This window comes from Dermacentor silvarum, chromosome 5 (assembly GCF_013339745.2).
Source record: "Dermacentor silvarum isolate Dsil-2018 chromosome 5, BIME_Dsil_1.4, whole genome shotgun sequence".
Taxonomy (NCBI): Eukaryota; Metazoa; Arthropoda; class Arachnida; order Ixodida; family Ixodidae; genus Dermacentor; species Dermacentor silvarum.
Genome location: NC_051158.1, coordinates 35,991,724 through 36,011,284, shown reverse-complemented (window position 1 = coordinate 36,011,284; position 19,561 = coordinate 35,991,724). Strand labels below are relative to the sequence as shown.

The following is a 19,561-nucleotide window of genomic DNA, read 5'->3' as shown; positions in this document are numbered from 1 at the left end:
TACCGATTGAACCATCTAGTAGCTGGTTCCCTCTGAAGTTGCACCTGGTAAAGCGAATTTCCCGAGCATAGCTTTTGGTTCCTGTCACGTTTATATCCATACTTCTTTCTTGAACCATGTTCGTTTTACAACAGAATTGTATAGACATATTGGATACAAATCTATGCCTGGCATAAAATGTTTTCGTTTAAATTGCCCATCTGCAAGGAACAAATATCTGTCTCTATATTTATTATTTCGCAGCTTGAGTTTCAGTTTGACATATCATGTTAACCTCTTGTATATGTGTAGGAGTAACCTGTATCTTAAGTTTTGTTGTTATTCATTTTCCTTCCAAAATTTTTATGCGCTGATATATTGTAAAATCAACTGCTAAATTTGTACCAAGAATGTTATAAAAATGATCATCATAAGTGCGCATCTTTTTTTCTGGATTCGTGTATTTCTCTATTTATGATGACCACTTCTATTGTGTCTTCATGTATTGTATACATCACTGTAGATCTGCTCCTGCTGTATTGCCATAGGAGGCCGTACCTCCGTCAAGCTGTGTTCACAGCTTTTTGTCTTGTCTCGTCCTACCAAAAGAATAAAATTGAATTGAACTGAACCGAAACTTGGTGCTCGAATCATGACAATCCGTTTTCTCTGCCTGGTTATAATGTTTACTGGGCAAATTGTTCCCACCATTGAGGTGGTGGTGTTTGCTTGCTTGTAAAAGAATTTTTTTTCTCTGTGAACTCCTAACAGATTTTTTTTGTTCAGAACCTATTTGCTAGAAGCTGACAGCTGTCCTAAACAATTACGTCATCTCAGACATGTATCGCCCCCCTCCGGAAATATTTCAAAAATTATGACAATTATAAAATTTCCTTAACCGCGCTGTGATGAATACATATTTATTTGTATGTCGCGGTGATATGAATTCTCACACGTCGTCTAACGAAACTTCTAAACATCAGATGATGTGTCTGTTTGATAGCGTTGAACTGCTTAACACGATTACTGTCAAGAAGAGTTACTACCAATTCATCTCCACTAACTTTTTCTCAAGGACGTTAATTCTGAGGATGTTACAGCAGGAGCCATTTTATGTGATATTAGCGATCACCTACCTGTATTTCTAGTTACTAAGCAACAAATAAAAATGAAATGGCTCTTTGTATCAACGCTTTCTATAACACCGCCCAAACTTGAAAATTTTCGTCATGAACTAATTCACACAACTTGGAATGACGTTTCTACAGAATATAGAATACATTTATAGAATATTTTAAACAAATATATGACCATTATTTTCTTCCAATTACCAGCTATTTAATGTACAATACATTTCTAGCTTGTCGCGACCCACAAATATTTAGCACATTTAAAAATTGCGTAAACACCTAAATGAAGCCATCAAAAAGGCTGAACAAAAGTACTTTGATAATCTTTTTGTGCACGCATCTGATAATTCCGCTTCCACTCGGAAAGCTTTTTTTTTTTTGTGGGGGCGGAGGAGGGGCACCCACACAAGGCTGCAGCAGTTTGCATCAAAAGCCAACATAGAATTGTGAAGCACTAGCTTTATGTTTTGGGGTAGAGTGTCTCGCAATTTACAAAGTGTACCACGTGCTCTAGCCATATTTGCCAATAGGCATTGAACACGCTAATCCCAACGTAAATGTTGATTGAAAGTTACCCCCACTGTTCTCACACTAGCTGCAATATCAATTTTTTTCATTACCGAGAAAGATTTCCAAATCCCAATTGACACGTTTTTGTACAGGAGTAAATAGTACTGCCGTTTGTGTGTGTGTGTGTGGTGTGTGTGTGTCTGTGTGTGTCTAATGACTTTGCTTTTGACCACAGGAATAGATTACGCAATACGGTGTTTGCGAATTGCGACAGATTTTAAAGTAACATGGCTTAAAGAAAAGGACTGAATTATCAGCATAAACTATCAATTGGTCTTCATCACTAACATTTATTAAGTCATATTAATATAGATAATAAACAGTACTTGCTCTAGTATGCTCCCTTGAGGAACCCCTGCGTGTATGTTTAGTAAACCTGACCGATCATTTCCAATACTGACCCATTGCTTCCTTTTGTTTAAGTACACCCACCGTGGTTGTTCAGTGGCTGTGGTGTTGGGCTGCTGAGCATGAGGTCGCGGGATTGGATCCCGGCCACGGCGGCCACATTTCGATGGGGGCGAAATGCCAAAACGCCCGTCTACTTAGATTTAGGTGCACGTTAAAGAACCCCAGGTGGTCGAAATTTCGGGAGTCCCCCATTATACGGCGTGCCTCATAATCAGATCATGGTTTTGGCGCGTAAAACCCCATAATTTTTTTAAGTGCGGCTTAAGAAGCTCAACAGGCAAACTGCGAAAACCGTAATGCTCTAATTTCATAAACAACGTAATATAAACAATCCTACTGAATGCTTTGGAGAAATCCACAAAAACAGCGAGTGTTATTTATCGTTCATCAAACCATGTCATTATTAGATATTTTTGCGTTAACAGAGCCATTTCTGTTGACATGCCTTGACGAAAGCCAAATTGATGCTCCGATAAGAGAGAATGTTTCTATGTTAACCGTATTACTCGTTATAGAAATACAAGATTATGATCAACGTGGACAACAGTAAAAACGCCGGTGGCGACATCACGTTAATTTTTTTAACGGATGCACCTTCTTCAAAGAAATATAAAAAAAAATTGTTTTTACCAATTGCATCACTGCGGACACTCTACACTAGCAGGTATGTGGAATATTGTTAGCTACAGCAATACTACCCCTTCGTCCTCTCGAGTTAAAATCTCCACCCAAATTGCGCCACCAACACGACTGCACACGTTTACGCCCCCATTCACACAGTATTCTGAAGACAGTTATCACATATACGGAAAAGCTAAAGAGATCTGCTGTTTTGCGAAGAATGGGTAAGCTTCGGGTTAGCGGCATTTAACCTCGTGGTGATAAGATCCTGAAAAATCTACCATGAGCCAAGACGAGTCTAAGCCCATATAGTTAAAAGTGATAACTACTTGCTGTCATTTTGTCGGGCCGCAGAAGAGCTGAAACTGGTTAACGATTTGGACTAAAATAACTAGGCTCGTATTGATGAAAAACGCACGTGAGACGCGGGCATGCGCGGCGTTAAGGTAGTGGTATGGATTCTGTGGCCTACGTCACTTTCTTGCAGTGTCTTGGTTTCTACAGGCGTGGCTTGGTGCGTACGTTACCATACACAACATAGACACGTACTTTACCATCCAGTATACCACATGGAAAATATTTGCGTGCGGTAAAGTGAGTGCATACTCAGTCCATAGGCCGGTAAGGTATTAGCGTGCTTACGGCACGGTAACGCGGCACCGGTAATTGTTTATAGTAATGAATTATTCGTCTTTCGGGCATAACTACGAAATGTGTGTCGTCATCACTTTCAATCTGGGTATAAATACATAGTCGCCATTGGAATTGTAATATTAGTTTTCCCCTGACAGTTGTTTTTCCACGGTATTGACTGTCGTCGTTATTGTCCATATCGTCGTCTTTTTCGTTCTCTTCGTTGCCATTGGACCAAATACTTTGGTTCTAAGTAGCACCTAACGGTTACCTTTGAATGGTCCGTTACATTATTGTGGAGATAGAAAATAAAACAGTAGTCTATACGTATCAGGAACAATAGCAGTGCAGCTGAAAAAAAAGATAATAGTGTTATAACAACCAGAATCATATTGGTAGCCCCTCACCAGAGTCATTTTATTATATTACTTTGTTGCCGTTCAAGGTATCAAAATTTTATTAAGCCCTTGTTTGTCACTCTGGAGAAAAACAACACTGTCGACAGATATGGCTTTCTCAACAAAATATTTTGCGGCTCGCCTATTCGCTCTCTTCAACATCTGAAAGCAGGGCAGCACCACGGAAAATCAGGATTTCCGGTGGTATTGACCATGGGGCAAGGATTTCCGATCTTGCTTGGAGGGACACAGCTGAAAGCAACATATTCAGTTCCTGTTAATGTATTTACTTGTTCGTTGTTCAAAACACGTCACTTAAGGTCGTCCACAGGAACACCCTAACTTGTATTCAAGTCTCAGTAACTTTAGCATTTTGTCTACAGTGTACAAAACATTGTGCTATATGCTATATCTATAAGGAAATATGAGTCTAGCCAGATTTCCTTGTAGTTTCTTTACCATGAGACCTTTTACAGTAATGTGGACTTTTCCTTAACAGCGCTAGACACAAACATTGAACACTTGCATTACTTCGCAATCACAACACGTGGAAATAAAATGGTGGCTATTTCTACCTATCTACAAAGTACAAAAGCAGTTCTTACGACGCTTGCATATTATTGCTATAGCAATTATATGGACACTTCAACCGGATTTCTGCCGTCGGCGTCGCCGTCGCCGTGAGGTTCCGTATAGATAAAATCTCCAACGCGCGCCGTATGCCCGAGCGGAAGCGTGCGGGGACGCGCGCTATCACGGAGGGTGAACGCACTCATCTCCCACGCGCAAGCAACGAAGCGGGAAGCCAGCGCCGGAGGGAGCGAGGGGGGGGGGGGGGGCACTTTTACTCTGCCAACAACCGCGCTCATCGCTCGACCGCACCGTCTCTTATCTCTCCCACGCGCAAGCAAGGAAGCGGGAAGCCAGCGCCGGAGGGAGGGAGGGGGGGGGGGGCGCACTGCTACTCTGCCAACAACCGCGCTCGTCGCTCGCCGCACCGTCTGTTATCTCCACATGGCTCTGACCTTTAAGCACTGTGCAATTCGCCGCTCAGTTTCTGTTGAAGCGATAGACCGCACGTACCTTCGCCCGCTGCAGCGTATGGGCTTGCTGCCAGCGTTTTGACAGTCGTTGTCTGCAGTCATTCAGTGTGATCTATTCATGTTTGTTTGTGCGCGCTCACACCACGCTTGTTCATTCAGTTAGTAATAGTCGGGCCACATTTTCCAACGCACGATACACATGTAATGCTGCCCGGATCGGCAGTGCAGCGCTACAGGTGTGTCCCTTCGCACGCGCGCTGCCCACGGGAGCGCTTCTCATCAACACCACCGTTTCACACGCGCCTTCTCGTGGTCATCGAGTCTCTCTTCATGTCGGTCCACTTACGCCGCAGCACACCTGCTTACTTAATCAGCTCATGTTTATTACAATTCATATTGCTACCAAAGCCGCTCACCTTACTTCTTATGACATTGCTGTGTTGCTATCGCATTCATTGCTTCGCCATTAGGGCGAAACTGTGAAATTTTTTATTAAAACTTTATAATGTTTAAGTATTCAAGATATCAGAATTATAACGAAGACATAACTATATGAATATTGGTATTACATTTAAGCATCATATGATTCTGTTAATACGAAACAATCCGTGCTTTAAGGTAAGAAGAAGTGTCACGGTTACCGTTGCACGAGACATGAATCAGGACAAAGACAAACAAAACACATTTATGATATACCACACCGATAAGTTCACGTCAAACCTATACACAACCGCAAGAATCGTTACACTGAGTTGGATGTATCCTTCTTAAAACGTCCTAATCTGGTGCGATGTTGCGCTTACATGTCTGCTTCAATGTGCTTCTTGCGCATGGCCCGGTGGAATGCTGGCGTCTCTGATGATGGTTGTCTCCACAGAATCGGCGTGGCTTGTCGAGCGATGTCGTCGGTGAGGTTATCTCCGTAGCATAGGACGGGGCCGTTGTCCTCGGACCAAGCATTTGCTGACGACCACGGTGCACAGCCGCGGGGCGTGGAGGATCAAGCCCGACTGGTGCAGGGCCACTGGTGTCCTCCTCCTACTTAATTCTTCGATATCGACGCCATTGGTTCACCGCCTTGTTGTTATTGTCTTCGCCCAGTCTCCCCGCGGACTTCTTCCTTCTTTCTCTTCTAGCGGGTTTCTCCCATTTGCCACCTCGCTCCTCCCAGGCCACATCAGCTTCCTCCTCTTCCTTCTTCTCTTTCCTCTTTTTCTTCTTCTACTTCCGCTCGTGACAAGAAGATAATTTGCAGAAATGCATCTAGTGGCCCCTATTAAACTGCTTCGGCACACCATTTACTTCTCTCAAAAAAAAAAAAGCACGTGCAAAGAATTCTTCAGGAAAAATAAACAAAATAGCACGTTCACTTAGTACAAGGAAACATGAGGCGAATTCATATATATTTCGTCATACACAGTTGTGCTACGAAAACCAAGAAGTCATAAGCGATAAACATTTCAAAATACTTCCTGATATGTCTTTAATGCCAAAGCGGAATATTAGATGTCATTGCTGATCAGAGCATGACAAATGTGAAAATGTTTAAAGATGAGAGGCAGAGCCAGGTAACAGATTTAAGCCAGCAGCTTTGTTTTTCTGCCGTGGGGATGCTATAAGGGTTAGCTGCATGTATCTGGAGCAAGGTGACACACACCACGGTCTCATTATAAAAGTTTGTATTTTCCCTGTGACAGACAGACAGATCACACTTTTGCATAAGACAATTTCAGAAATCAGTGCACCTAGTTGGGCGAGTTGGTTTGACATGACGATTATGTAAATGCCCTTAAAGCACGTGGAAGATAGCTAAAGACGAAATAGCCATTGAGCATGTGCACGATACACATAGCACGCTCTATGTGTGTCTCGTCTTTGTCTATCATCCACCTCTTTTAAGCGCGTTTACACATCGTCATTCAATAGATCGCTTTGAATGTAGGTCAGGTCATATTCAAAATGTATCCACTTGCCCAAACTACAACTTTACTCATTGACAAGCCGCATCGCACTCCAGATCTCGATTTTTAGGTTCAAGGTTATTTTATACCTATTTCGTGCCATTTATCTAAGTCGTACCTTATTTCTGTCATATCCTTGTTCATCTTGGTTCTGTGGATGTAAGAAGCTACACTGTTTTGAGCGCAGGAATGCTCAAAAAATTTGTCTACAACGTTTCTCAATAAACTGGCACTTCAGTAGAAGCTACGGTCTGTACTAAACTCTAAATATTTTGAAACTTTTATGGGTGTAGAAAGTCTGTTCAGTTGTCGCATGGCTAACACCTTCACGTTTAAGGGGTAAGATGAAATTTTTGCCGCGAACCAATGATGTTAGCTTGTTTGCAAACTTTTTTTATTGGAAGCAAAAATGATGACAGCTGTGACAGGTTAGACAAAAAAGTGAATTAAATAAAGTTTCATATATATCCGTGTGAAGTTCTCCTGTCCGATACTTCTGTGCGCCCAAACCTGTCAGAATGATTACATAGGTACCAGTGACTAAATATAATTTTTCTGCAGCATAGATATTGCGCAAGAATAGGCTTGCACAGTAACTGAAAACTCCTACTGAATATAGTACTGTCACAGTGTGATTGGCAACGGGCATTCATAAGCATGTAAAGACTCGTTAAATACAATACGCTTTATTCTTCAATTGAGTATTGACCTTGAACAAGGAATTTGTCGGCGAAGTTGTTATTTCTTTACAGATTAGATACCACTGCGTCGTCTATTATACTGGACTCAATGATTGCAGGTGTTGCAACACGGGCGAACACTGAAGTACATTCCTAAACAATGGTAATATTCTGGGTCATGCATTAATATAGGAGCTAGCAAAATCAATCTGAACAGAATTACTTTTCCGAGCACGCGTAACTAATGCTATGCAAAAGTTCTAACCTGAGGCAAGGTGGAGAGGGTCACTTGTCTAATTGCAGCACATGGCAAGTTTTAAGGGGAGAGGAATAACAACTAAATATGTCCCAACAAAGCCAACAAGTTCTATTCAAGTAAAAAAGTATCAATTGATTTTTAGTTGATTATTGGAAGTATAAAGCAAATAATTGTTAGCAAAAACTAAGATAAATTTATTGTTTGCGTGAAAGCAAAAGAAAAAAATGACAATTTTGAGGCCGGCCATCATGTTTAAAGTTTCGCCAAAAGCTTTCTAACTTAGGGATATCGGCGTCCCAGACAATAAAGCCCTAGTCAAAAACGAGGTAAAATGATGCCTACTTGCTTTGCTGCGCATTCAACTAGTGTGCTTGCTTGAAAACAAGTTTTTTTTACGAAGAAAAATTGCCAGGAAATAATTGCAGCCCACCGGGGGGTAGCAAGAAAATGCTAATCAAGCCCATAGGCATTTCCAGAAAGTTGCGCACTTGAATGGTTACCTTATGAGAAACGATTAGGCAGATAGAAATTTCTCGTTTTTGTTAATCTTTGTCCAGCAAGTGCATTTCCATAGAACTGTTTTTATCTCTTCATGGGAACAGCGCGAAAACACGTAAGACAAGACGTTTTTTCACTAATTTCAACACGTCTGTATTTTAACTAATGGCCGCTTTACATAGATACAGCGCAGGTAACAGTTTTAAGCCATCCATTGACATCGGTTCTACCTTGCTCCAGCGTCAACAGTGAAGTTCCAAAACACAGCGTGATTGGTTGTTTGCTAAGTTTCGCTAGGAGCTGCAACAGCAGTGTTACTCCAAGTGGCTTGATGCCGAACTAGCTTCAAGTGGCCTTGAAACAAGAAATGGTGCCTTCATTGGGCGTAATAGAAGTACTTACAAACAAACAAATTTGCCTCGTAGTTTCTGTGTTTGTATGTTTTGACACTATGCCCATATTTACTATACACGTGGTTTTTACGTGTTCATAGTCATAGCTATGAGTACACGCTCACTGCATCCCGCCCGTGAGTAGAACTGGGTCAGACTGAGGTTAACACTGCAAAATACATTTAATGCCATCTCACGCCTGAATGGAACGCAATGCTCTTCAACCCAATAAAGCAGCATTGGATGCACAGTGGTGCGCAAGGTTCCGGTGGTTCAAGAAAAGTAACGCCCCCTACAAGATGTCCGTTCTTGATAGCCGATGAAGTCAGTCTTTATCAGATGAGCGGGCGGACACTGTATGCGCTGTGTTGTGGCACAATGCACTAACAAAATTTCGTTCCTGATTGGCCGTCGGTAGCTGTAGCTCCAACTCAAGATCCAAGAGATGCATAAGTACATATCACTAGACTTCAGCTTTTTGCTGACGCGACATTCTGTCACTGTATACATAGGACAAAGTCACACTTCTTACGTGACATAGAGAAACAACGTAGCCGTACTCACTATTCCATTGTCAGAGTCCTTGTGGAAGCATTACATTTGAATGACATGCAAGGACTCGTTAGGTTGAGAGTGTATCCATCATCGATTATGTAGTAAGCGCTAACATGGCATTTGCCTGTGGAGACAGAATTACAAGGAGATAATAGAATTCACAGTTGCTCACAGCACCTTGTGTCAGAACTACTGCCAGTCATTCCATGTATTCTTGGTCGTAAAGTATGGCAAAAGTGTTCAGTACCACCCAAGAACGCTCGGAAGTTTTGACGGGATTTTTCAAAGATTGCGCATAGTCTTCACCACAATGATACTTTTTTGCAGGTTCAAGGTTTCTCCGATACATCACTTTTCCAGCGACCTGCGAACCTATCTTGCGTGTCTATATTCCTTACTACTATCTCTATACCTCAATTTATACATTTGGAATTGTCACTGAGTTTCTCTTCAATGGTAATTCCACCTGTTTTGCTCTAATGAATATTCGATTGTCTGTCTTATGGATTACACAACAAATGGAGTCGACTTAATAACTTAATTTGAGGTATACATTACACTGCAATTTCGTATTCGCGTGAGGATGTTAGTATGGATAAAAAGAAACATTACGGAGATGGCTCTCAGAAAGAAGCAAACCAGACTACGTAGCGGAGAAAGTTCTATCTGTCCGGACTATATCTTTAATCGATGCTGAACATGACGGTATCGTTTCCACTTTCTCTCCTCCTTGAGCAGTACTTAGCTTGTGTGCTCCTGATCACAATGGAGAAATTTCCACGTTAGTAAGAGTTTTAAAAAATGGTTCTTTGCTCACTTACTAAACTAATGAATGAATGAATAATTTCCATACTCACCATGCCATACAAACCCATATGAAGTCCACACATCTTACCATCGTTTCTTACTCTCACGACACTAAGGTGATAGATCTTTGTTCGTGAAGCCGAAATATTATCATCTATATTCTTTATTTTTATTGCTGTATTCAGCTATTTATTTTGAGGCAAAGCGCAACTTGTTTTAAGTCAGTTGGCCATTTTAGTTTTGAAATGTTTATTTACCGTTCTCACTGCATTTATTACAACCGTTTTCTACGGTGCACTCATGCCTCCTTCGTGAACCTTTTCTATACGTCATAGTTCATTAAATCACAAGAATATGTATTTTCACAAAGATGCGGTTGAGAACAAAATTCAACGATCATGCTAGCCGCTGCCAAACTGAGCCTGCTGTACGAGACTTGCCATCGAGACCAGCGTTAATCCGGAAATCAGTCATTTTGTTTTCCGCCGGCATGTTCGCGCCACACGATGTTTTCCTATTCCTTCAATCTCACCCAAAGTTCGCAGTCCAGTCGCATGCGAAGAATTCAGCCAAGATATCAGTTTCAATTACAATTATATTGCCCTCGGGAAATGCGCGCGTCGCCATGGCTGTATAAGAGCGTGTTCCCATCTACCATGCATTAGGTGTACATTGAAAAGCCGCAGGTGGTCAAAATATATCCGGGGTCCCTCACAATGGCGTGTCTATTGAACATACTGACACGTGTACTTGTTTATCTTTCACCGCTGACCGCTTTCCACCGGCTAACAAGTGTTAACCGTTATCGCTCGGCGCAGGACACGCCTGCATGTATCGGAAGTTTCTGGAACGTTATCAATGCTTCTATCCGTTGTCTGTTGTCACCACCGCTTATGTAATCTGATTGCATGAGCGACGCGAATTGTGTAGTACTTTCTGGAAGACACGCGGGCACCAGTGATTACTCTGGAACCTTCGATGGCTCATGTATAAGAACCGACAGGTTTCGCTGCTGACGAGCTTTTTGCCGACGACCGACGATTGTGCTCGCAGCATTTGTTGTAAAGTGAGTTATTTTCTTTTCTGGGCACAGGATCGCCCAAAAAAGTGTTTGATATTTAACAGCTTGGATTCTGCGTGTTTCGAAGTCATGACTACGTGACAATATCGTGGTCTCCGCACGTAATATATTACAATTTAAATATATATATATATATATATATATATATATATATATATATATATATATATAATTTTGTGACAGCGTGCTTTTTGAGAAGGAGAAAACTTGAAAAGCGCCGCGCTGGCCAGAGAAAATACAGAAAGAAAAACAGGACAGGCTGGTAAACAACTGCAAGAAGCATTTCCATCCTAGCACTGATATCTACAGCTCCTAAATCATCGGACGCATCGCGTGGAGGTCGTTTGGCACCCGCTTACGTTGTCTGTAAACTTTGGAGGTCAACTGTACATTATATAATTTTATTGAAAGATTACCGTCGGGATCGACATCGGGAAGGGCAGTTTTTGCAGCATAATTTATACATGTGAAAAATATTGACAATTCAATTAATATAACAGTGATCAAACGTGGCTCTTCATAACACGCATATATCAGCGTGCCGAACCAAAGATTGAGGTACATTAGATTAGATTAGCTTGAAGGTAAGGAGCGCCTATGTTCCGTACCTTGGTGTACGATGGCTGATAAAGTAGTTGTCACAATATGTCCTACTATTAAGTTGCCAGTGCAATTTGCAATACAGTCGCACAAGAGAACCATCAAAATCGCTGTTCTGAGGCAATTCATTCTCGCTGAAAGCCGGGGCATCAACTTGGTTCTGCGTACAGAGGATGTTGCCTAAAAAGTATACAACAAATTAGTTTGATCAGCTTTGATATGTTTGTCGATTAAGAAATTTTGGAAATTCAGTAGCATTTACGCGAATGCAGAATTTTTCAGAATAGTTTGAGGTCATCGTGCATTTGAAAGCAAAAACAAAGAATGTCCAAGAAGTCTACCTTTCATTATGGTCTTTTTTATTATACGTGTTTTACTCACCGTGGTAAGGTGCCGACAGTGTGCGTCTTGGGCTACATTTCAGTTTTGTGGTGCGGCAGTAATGCTCTAAAATTGTAACGTCAGCAACCGCAGTGAATTTACTACAACAGCGTTAAAAACCAGTTGGTGAAAATTTGTTGGTCAAAAATAGAACATAGCTTAAACAATTGCAGAGTATCCAACACTGAACATACATAAAATGAATAACACTCAAAACGGAGGAGCTAAAACAATTACACATTCAGGGACGTAAAGAACAAGTCACGCGTATTGCTTCCTTTCTATAAACATAATGCTTTTTTTTTTGTGCCATGGTGAGCACATACTTGTTCCTTCTCACTCACATCGGCATATTCACGACCATGTGGGTTCTTCAGTATGTGCGGAGTGGATCTGTTAAATTTAACTGTGGTATCAAAATATTCGTGGGCACTAAACAAGAACGCGACTAAAATCATGTTGTCGGCCAATCTGTGGAGCAGGACCAACTATATTTTTTCCTCTATTATTCAATAGCACAGTCAGTCAAAATTAACTAAACAACTACAAAAGTTCTGTAAGCATACTGTGACGGCAATGATCATCATGCGTTACTCCCAAGCGAAGACTCATGCCAGTCATGTACACAATGATCTTGTAGCGGCTGCGGATGCGGCGATTGTTAACGCGTCCGTCGAATACTGCTGGCGGCGCGCCTCATCACGGCAGCCTTGGAGGACGCCAGGTAGTTTCAAGGGCACTGTCTCTGCCGCAGAGCAGTAGTTTCTTCGCGTACATGTGGCCGTCTCGTATAGTCAAAATGCTGTCCTTACAGCTTGAGGGCAACGTTATATGCTAGTTACTGTCAATGCTTCGCCCTTCCGGTAAAACTGCCAACTTTTTGTTTACCATATTTTGCTATGCGACGTGTCCCCCCCCCCCCCCCCCCCCCCCACCAGTTGTCCCAAAGAACTACTTGGCGTAGGCGGGGGCAATGTATGCGGGCGTCTATTGCGTGGTGCGTAAGCCATGCGCTTTGCGTTGGGGACCCTTCGTCAATCCCACCATCGGACACACAATTTTGATTTTCTTTTTGCCTCTTTTTGCCTCTTTCACCCGTTTCCTTGGTGGTCGTTGGTGTTTGCAGTTTCACTGACAATGCACATGCTCTCGCGCAGGCGTCTTGCGAGACGCGTTCGTCGCGCGACGCCAACCAGCTTATAGAGACGTACGTACTGTCGCGCGAGAACTTTGGGGCGTCCGAAGATTGACATGCTGTACAGGAGCGCTCGGAAAAGGGCAGCCTTCGTCCTGTTCGCCCATCCAGCCGCCTGTTTCCCTGTGGCTGCTTTGGGACGAAAATGATGTCAGTTGCCTCCATGCCGGCGCTCGCACCCATGTATACAACGCACTTGTGACTAATCGCATGTATAGCCGCTTGCACTACCGCTACGGATTCCCCGCTAAGTGCTTAGTGCTCTATAGAATTACACAATGAAGCAACAAATGCTATCTAAATATTGTCACTGCAACAACACGTGCACTGAAGCTCGTCAAACTTTTAAACAAGCGAATAGTTTACTTGAAGCGTTCGGATATTGGCTTAAGGTGGCAATAATCATCGACGGTTTCGCTATAATTTCATTGAAAAAAAAGAAGTGAGAGTTACTGTCGAGAGGAAGAGGCGCTTTTTATGCAGCACTTTAGAGAGCGCAGCTCAGCGCTTTGGGCGAGGGGACCCAAACGAGCCGAGAGGCAGCATACTCACCTAGAAACGAGAGGAAAGTGCCTGGTAGGATGCAGACAATGCTTCGCTATAAATGCTGCAATCAGGCGTACAACGCATAGCGCTAAACTGGGTACGTCATTTCTGAGAACAGAGAGCCTGACGTCGTTGTGAAACAGCAGCTCGAAACAAAACTGGCCTTAGCATAGTGTTTGCTCCGCCGATCGGTGACGCAAGAAATCTACGGACTTAGCAATACAAAGCCTAATTGTTAACTCTTCAAAAGAGAAATTTGTAAAGCTTGTTAAGATCTATCTGATTCACATTTATCTACATTCCGACCTATTCTGCAACCATTTTAACTCCTCAGAAAGCAATCCCATGAATAACGAAAAAAAATAAAGAAAAATCTACCCTGCTACGTGTTTGAGCACCAGGGTTGTAGTCAGGCTGCGTGTAAAGAAACAACCACTTTAACCCGCAGGGGCGTCTGCGCAAGCAGGCGTTTGGTGAGTTGCGCCACCACGTACCCGAGCACACGAGGGTTGGACCCTCCCGCGTGTAGCCGTGCGCGGCTTAGCCGTGTCCGGGAAAAGAGGATCCTGGGGGTTGAGCCGATGCCGGGTGTTTGGACCTTTACGGCCCCTCGGCGGAGGCAACACGCCCCTTTGGCCTCGGCTTCACGTAGACGGCACCTCCGGGCTGACCCACCCGGGGGAAATCGGTAGTTGCCTTTTCCTATCCTCCTCTCCAATCTTCGTCTTTCTCTCTCACTTTTATTCTTTCCTGTCTTCTCTTCACTTCTTTTTACTTCCGATCTTCCCGGCAGCAAGGGTTAACCTTGTGTGCTACAACCAACCTTGGCTGTACATATTTGGTTATAGCGGAAACGTACAGTTGGCGTCCGCAGGACTTGTTTATTATAAGACTTGCGGCGTCCCCTTGTTGGGCTCCACGGTGGGTGACTGGCGTTACTGCCGAAAACTGAACATTTCCTATGGACAGTTCCTTCCCAAAACTCCCTGATCGCCCTCAGAAACGAGGGCGCACCGAAGAAATATTTAAATTTTTTGGCCGTCATACTGAAAATTTTCCCCGCTATCAAGTCATTCACTCTGAGAAACCAGGAAAGACAACGAGAATGATCTCGCCTTTCCTCGTTTCCAGATGTCTAGCTCAGACAATTGGCCCAGGCTATAAGGCGTCGAAACTGGCAAGTGGCGACCTCCTCCTCGAACTCCATGACAAACAGCAATATCAAAAACTAAGTAACCTAGTGTCTTTCGGGGACATACCAGTTTCAGTGACCCCACACCGCACCATGAACACCACTCGCGGTGTTATTTCCGATGATGATTTGATGGAGATGACCGAAGCTGAACTTTTGGAAGAATGGAAAGAGCAAAATGTTACCAACGTAAAACGAATCAAACTAAGGCGTGACGGCAAAGAAATTGACACTAAGCACATAATTCTCACATTTGGTTCGAGTGTGCTGCCAGAAACTATCGAGGCAGGCTATGTTAAAATCCGAGTAAGGCCGTATATCCCAAACCCTCTCCGTTGCTTCAAATGCCAAAGATTCGGCCACAGTTCGCAGAACTGCCGAGGCCGACTGACCTGTGCTAAATGCAGTGCACACGAACATATATCTGACTCCTGCGAAAACGCTCTACACTGTGTAAACTGTGATGGGGAGCACGCCGCATACTCGCGGTCTTGCCCATCCTGGAAAAGAGAGAAAGAAATCGTGACAATTAAAGTAAAAGAGAACCTATCATTCAAGGAAGCACGGAGGCGGGTATCGTATCTGCCAAAGAACAGCTTTGCCGAATTGGCGCGTCAGGGGGCGGCGTCACAACGGCCACCGGTTGCTGTCCAGCCCACGCGTAGTGAGCCGGCGGCAACGCCGTCCGCCCCCTCGGCGGCAGCAGCTAGCGCTGCTCCGCCAACTCTCAAGAAGGGGCCATCGACCTCCGGGCTGGTGGCCTCCAGGGCCTCGTCCCTCGAGGCGAGGCCTTCCCGTCAAACCAACCGCTCGCAAGAGCGCGTGTCCAGCGCCTCGCAAGAGGCGATGGACACAACAACCAGTGAGACGGCGCCGCGAGCGCCTAAGGAGCCGCGAGAATCTCGCGATCGCTCCAAAAAAGAAAAAGCCCGCATCACAGGGCCCGACAAGGGCTCTGTAAGTTAAGTTAGTCTCTTTTAAACACACAGCACAAAAAACACTTTCAACATGAATACACCAATAATACAATGGAACGTCAGAGGACTCCTACACAACCTCGATGACGTCAAAGAAATCCTACACAGGTTTAATGCTAAGGTGTTGTGTGTTCAAGAGACACACCTCAAATCTACACAATCCAACTTTCTCCGGCAATACGCCATTTTCCGGAAAGATCGAGACGACGCTCTTGCGTCGTCCGGTGGTGTTGCAATAGTTGTGGACACGTCCGTAGCTTGTCAACATGTTCCCCTTCAGACTTCCCTTGAGGCCGTGTCAATTCGGGCAATTCTTTTTAATAAATTGGTAACTGTATGTTCTTTATACATACCCCCAAACTATATTCTCGGAAAAAACAGATTTTTATAGCCTTATTGACCAGCTTCCTGAACCTTACATTCTCGTGGGAGACTTTAACGCTCACAACACGTTGTGGGGAGACTCGCGATGCGACGCGAGAGGTCGCCTCATCGAAAATTTTCTACTGACCTCTGGTGCCTGCCTTTTTAATAAGAAGAAGCCTACCTACTATAACGCCCAACACGAATCGTACTCATCAATAGATCTAGCAATTGGATCTGCTTCTCTTATGCCTGACCTTGAATGGAATGTCATTAACAATCCTTTTGGAAGTGACCACTTCCCTGTAACTTTAAACTTAACAACGCAGCACGATAACCCTCCCAATATTCCTCGATGGAAATTAGCATCGGCTGACTGGGAGCATTTTAAAGATTTAACTTATTTACAACGAGATTTTATAAACAATTTTAGTATCGACGATGCTGTTGCATATTTTACCGCTTTTATTATTATGCTGCTGAAAAGTGTATCCCACAAACCAATGGTGGTTCACTTAAAAGACGTGTCCCCTGGTGGAACGAAGACTGCAGAGAGGCGCGAAAGAGACAGAATAAGGCATGGGGCATATTGCGTAGATCGCCAAGTGCAGAAATCTAATTGAATTTAAACGCATTAAATCACAGGGAAGGCGGACACGACGTCAGGCAAAGAGAGAAAGCTGGGTGAGGTTTCTATCGTGTATAAACTCATACACACAGGAGGCAAAAGTGTGGAACGGCTTAAAAAGCTAAAGGGGCACCAAATTCATCCGCTGCCTCTGGTGAATGATCAAGGGAATACCTTGCAGGACCAGGCAGACTGTCTTGGGGAGCACTTTGAGCATGTGTCAAGCTCAATCCATTATTCGAAATCCTTCCTTAAATACAAACAGACAGAAGAATGCAAGCCATTTATACGCAAATGCCGACAGAACGAACCGTATAACCGTCCTTTTAATATTGCCGAGTTGAGAGCTGCCTTGATCGCATGTAAGAGCTCTGCACCGGGACCCGACAGAGTCATGTATGACATGATTAAGAACATACACCCTGATACACAACTGACACTACTCGCACTTTTCAACACTATTTGGGCTGCCGGATACCTTCCGTCCGCATGGAAAGAAGCGATTGTGGTCCCTGTATTGAAGCAGGGTAAAGATCCTTCCTTGGCGGCAAGTTACCGTCCCATAGCTCTCACAAGTTGCCTGTGCAAGCTATTTGAAAAAATGGTTAATCGACGACTCATACATTTCCTTGAACTGAACAAATTGCTTGATCCCTATCAGTGTGGCTTTAGAGAAGGGCGATCCACAACTGATCACCTTGTGCGCATTGAAGGAAATATCCGGGACGCATTTGTGCATAAACAGTTTTTCTTATCGGTATTCCTCGATATGGAGAAGGCATACGACACAACATGGCGTTACGGAATCCTGAGAGACTTGTCGCGAATGGGCATCCATGGCAATATGCTAAGCGTAATAGAAAGCTATTTGTCTAATCGTACCTTCCGTGTCAGAATCGGCAATGTATTGTCACGTCCATTTATACAGGAAACTGGTGTACCCCAAGGAGGTGTGCTCAGCTGCACACTCTTTATCGTTAAGATGAACACACTCCGTGCCTCATTACCACCGGCTATTTTTTATTCCGTGTACGTAGACGACATACAACTAGGCTTCAAGTCATGTACCTCGCAGTGTGCGAGAGACAGGTACAGCAGGGCTTGAACAAGGTGTCCAAGTGGGCAGACGAAAACGGGTTTAAGGTTAACCCCCACAAAAGTTCTTGTGTTCTTTTCACAAGAAAGAGAGGCCTGATCCCAGATCCCTGTGTAGAACTGTATGGACAGCAGATACCTGTGAACAAAGAACACACGTTTTTAGGCATCATACTTGACTTCAGGCTAACTTTCATTCCCCACATAAAATATCTCAAAGGAAAATGCCTAAAAACAATGAACCTAATGAAGATTCTATCTCACACAACATGGGGCAGCGACAGGAAATGTTTAATGAATCTTTACAAGAGCCTCATTAGATCGCGACTGGATTATGGTGCTGTAGCATACCACTCTGCTGCCCCAAGCGCGCTAAAGATGCTAGATCCCATTCACCATCTAGGTATCCGCCTGGCCACTGGCGCGTTCAGAACAAGCCCCATTGAAAGTCTATACGTCGAATCAATGAGTGGTCACTCCATCTGCAGAGAACATACACCAGCCTCACATATTTCCTTAAAGTCCACTCTAATAATCAGCATCCGTGTTTTAGTACTGTTAATGAGATGACGTGTGCTACACTTTTTCGTAATCGTCCCTCTGTAAGACAGCCCTTCTCACTGCGCGTCAGGGAGCTTAGCGAAGAATGGATATCCCACTCCTCGAACATAACTTATTGCCTTCAGCCAAGCTGTTACCACCTTGGGAGTGGCAGGTAGTAGCATGTGATATATCATTTGTAGAGGTACAAAGCACGCTTCAGAGGTCGAAATCCGAATGCATTTCCTAGAATTACAGTCCAAGTACTCGTGCACAGAATTTTACACAGATGCCTCTAAATCGCATGTCGGAGTATCTTATGCAGCCGTCGGTCCGTCCTTCTCGGAATCCGGCGTACTCCACCCCGAAACAAGCATCTTTACGGCTGAGGCCTATGCACTATTGTCAGCTGTGAGGCATATAAGGAAATCTAAACTCCAAAAATCAATCATATTTACAGACTCTCTAAGTGTCGTATTCGCTTTAAAGTCACCCTGTAAACAGAAAAATCCTATACTCATTGAGCTCTATTCCGTACTGTGTAGAGCATATGTATCAAACCAGCATATCATTATATGCTGGGTGCCTGGCCATAGAAGCATTGAGGGTAATGTGCTAGCTGACCGAATGGCTACGTCAATAACATCGCACGCTACTAATCCTACAGCTGCTGTTCCTGCGACAGACTTGAAACCTTTCTTGCGAAAGAAACTGCGAAGCCACTGGCAACGCTTGTGGGATGCTGAAACAAGTAATAAACTTCACATGATTAAACCACAGTTAGGTTACTGGCCTTCCGTAACGAAAACCCGGCGAACTGATGTCCTATTCTGTCGTCTCAGAATAGGACACACGTACGCACCCACAATTTTCTATTGAATGGTAATGAGCCTCCATCCTGTGGTAGATGTGGCGAGAGGCTTACCGTCCTCCACGTCCTCCTGGAGTGTCGGGAAGCCGAAAGAGAAAGAAAGAAAAACCACTTTCCTTTCGCATATCACTATGTGTCCCTACATCCCGTCGCTG

General features: G+C 43.7%; 1 long non-coding RNA gene across 1 annotated transcript; it reads right to left on the bottom strand.

The window, feature by feature from the left end:
• Window positions 1-3,783: 3,783 nt before the first annotated feature.
• LOC119452349 (uncharacterized) lies at window positions 3,784-11,799 on the bottom strand. The gene is made up of 3 exons (XR_005191875.2): window positions 11,627-11,799; window positions 9,140-9,254; window positions 3,784-3,994 (listed from the first exon to the last, which is right to left on the bottom strand). It is a non-coding gene; the product is annotated as an uncharacterized LOC119452349 (long non-coding RNA).
• Between the last annotated feature and the right edge of the window lie 7,762 nt (window positions 11,800-19,561).